The 3,350-nt window shown below is 35.8% G+C and overlaps 1 pseudogene; it reads right to left on the bottom strand.

Moving 5' to 3' along the window:
* Positions 1–1,494: 1,494 nt before the first annotated feature.
* LOC138072298 (olfactory receptor 10AG1-like) lies at positions 1,495–2,429 on the bottom strand (annotated as a pseudogene).
* Between the last annotated feature and the right edge of the window lie 921 nt (positions 2,430–3,350).

Here is a 3,350-nt window from a genome sequence, read left to right on the forward strand (position 1 = left end):
CTCTGTGAAGCTTTTTCAGACATGAAAACCAAATCAGTCACCATATGAATTCTCTTTAGTGATGACAGTCAATGCTATATGGAAGAGAACAACCATGCAGCTGATCCCTGCCTCAATACTGGGCAATGCATGTGATACAATCAAATTATATTATTATAAACCATAAATTTTGGATATAATCTGTTGTGCAGCAACAGAATATTGAAACAGAGGACTTCAAAATGGCTACAAAACCAACTTTTATATTTTACTTCCTTTAGTCCTCTCAACAGGTAATTTGTAATAGCCACAGTTGTCATCTGTTACTGTCATCTGCACATTATCTCCTCTGAAATGATTGCTGTAATTTTTGTGTGCTTTTTAGATGTCTTTTTTGATGATATGATACCTACTCAAAGAAGAGAACTAGCTGATAGATGAATTACGGTCTGATGAAAAATAATTTAAACACATAATATAATAAGAGAAACACAGATTTAAAAAGAAAATAAAAAAGAAAAAATATCCTCAGATTGCATCATTTCTCAATCAGTTTGACTGAAAATGATCCAATGTACTGTCCGTAGTTCAGCTCTTTCCATTTGAAGAAATACAAGGTCTTTTTAACAGTAATTTCTTTTAGTTTAATATAGTGATTCTGTCTTATCAAGTATCATCCTTTACAACAAGGAAAACTTGGGAAAATAATGTACTAAATACCCCAATTATTTTTAATTTCAATTATATACTTCACCAAAATAATTTTTTTTTAAAGCAAGAGATCTTAGAGAATGGATAACACTATATGGGCAGAAAATCATTGAACCCCATACATCTTATATTTCTGAACAGCAAACATGCATTCATATTTTTTGCATTAATAAAAATTAAGTTAACAAATTATCAAGATGCTAGTAGCATGATTTGGCTATATAAACAAAATATATCTACAGAGAATAATTCAGAGAGAAGCAGAGGGTAAAAATTTACTGCCACACTACAAAAATTTAAGGATCATTATGCAGTTTTATATTTAATCTTTACAGAATGATCAAATTGAAGTCATTGAAAAGTAAAATGTCTAAACTTAAAAACACATAGATATTTAGCAAAAGTTCTCCAAACTTTTGCCATCTATATTATCTAAAAATATCATGAAAAGGGGAAAAAAAAGTGCATGATAATCAAAGGAACAGGAAAGTACAAAAATATCTACGGTTTTAGGGGAAAAGGTAAGTAAGTGATACTATATTTTCTTATAAAATTGCAAATCACCAGTAAATTTGTGGACTAAATATAATATTGTCTAAATACATAGTTTCTTATCAGCAAGACAGCATAATATAATCCTGATATTTTAAAAAAATCCAGCATAAAACAATAAGGCCAGGAATGAATGAATATATATATCTATTAATCATGTGGGAAAGCAACCTAACTATTTCTGATTATACAATGGCAAAATTAAATAGGAAAACAAAAAATGAGTTTAAATCAAGCAGCTAATGCTTTACATTAAGGTAGCAGTTTTCTCAAGACTGCCAAGACATCCTTATTTGTCAGCATGTATATCAGGGTTTTAAACATCACGGTGATAGTGTTATAGAAAAGTGAGAGAAATTTGTCTGTTCTGGAAGAATTTCTGAATTTAGGTCATGAATATGTAATGATTGCAGATCCAAGTAATAAAGTCACAACCATGACATGAGATGAGCAGCTGGAGAAAGCCTTTGCTCTTCCTATTGCTGATGGCAACTTCAGGATGGTGGAAGTGATTCTACTGTAGGAGCCAAGAGTCAGCAGAAAAGGGACCATAACAAAAAGCACAGCAACTGTAAAGACCAACATCTCGTTCAGAAAAGTGTCCCTACAGGCCAGCTTCAGTACTGGGTGGGGTGGGGGGGGAGGGGGTGTCAAAAAAGTAGTGACTGATTTGGTTGGACCTACAAAAGGACAGAGAGAAAATATGGCACGTCTGCCCTACCTCAGTTGGAACACCAGTGACACAGCAGGCAGCCACCAGCTGGACATGGATCTTGTGGTTCATGACCAGAGGATAGTTCAAGAGACCACAAATGGCCACATAGTGGTCATAGGTCATCACTGTAAGAAGCAGGCACTCTATGTTTCCAAATATAAGGACAAAATTCATCTATGTTGCACAAACAAGCAAAGAAATATGTCTTTTCTGAGTCCAAAGCTTATGAGCATTCTAGGAAGAGTGGCAGACACATAACAGATTTCCAAGAAGGAAAAATTACTGAAGAAAAGTACATGGGAGTCTGGAGAGTCTGGTCTGTCCTGCTTATGAGAATAATGATGCCCTTTCCCACCAGAGTTATCACAGAGACAAACAGAAACATCACAAAAAGAAACATTTGGAGACTGAGAACCTCAGAAAATCCCAAAGAACAAATTTCATCATTTGCTAGATATTTTTGAGATTCCATCAGTGAAAATAGTACAATTAGGCATTTATCTTTTTTGTTTTGTAATTCTATAAATTAAAGGGATTTAGAGGAATCATTAATAATACATAAGATTTTTATTCTCTATTAATGTCTAGTATTTTATATCCTGGACTCAACACAACTGAAGTCTAATGGAGACTATGTATGCTAAATTCTAAATATAAAAGCATAAGTTGCAATTTAAGGGTTAGCTTGAAATAAAAGTGATATGCTTAAGAGTTATGCACTTTCGTTTTGAATCTTTTTGTGTGCAGAGCAAAATCTATCCATTTTCACTTCAGTTCAGTTCAGTTGCTCAGTCATGTCCGACTCTTTGCGACCCCATGAATCGCAGCACGTCAGGCTTCCCTGTCCATGACCAACTCCCTGAGTTCACTCAGACTCATGTCCTTTCAGTCAGTGATGCCATCCAGCCATCTCATGCTCTGTTGTCCCCTTCTCCTCCTGCCCCCAACCCCCCCAGCATCAGAGTCTTTTCCAATGAGACAACACTTCGCATGAGGTGGCCAAAGTACTGCAATTTCAGCTTCAGCATCATTCCTTCCAAAGAAATCCCAGGGTTGATCTCCTTCAGAATGGACTGGTTGGATATCCTTGCAGTCCAAGGGGCTCTCAAGAGTCTTCTGCAACACCACAGTTCAAAAGCATCAATTCTTCGGCGCTCAGCCTTCTTCACAGTCCAACTCTCACATCCATACATGACTACTGGAGAAACTGTAGCCTTGACTATACGGATTTTTGTCGGCAAAGTAATGTCTCTGCTTTTGAATATGCTATCTAGGTTGGTCATAACTTTTCTTCCAAGGAGTAAGCGTCTTTTAAATTCATGGCTGCAGTCACCATCTGCAGTGATTTTGGAGCCCAAAAAAAATAAAGTCTGACACTGTTTCCACTGTTTCT

Source organism: Capricornis sumatraensis, unplaced genomic scaffold (genome assembly GCF_032405125.1).
Source record: "Capricornis sumatraensis isolate serow.1 unplaced genomic scaffold, serow.2 scaffold1, whole genome shotgun sequence".
Lineage (NCBI taxonomy): Eukaryota > Metazoa > Chordata > Mammalia > Artiodactyla > Bovidae > Capricornis > Capricornis sumatraensis.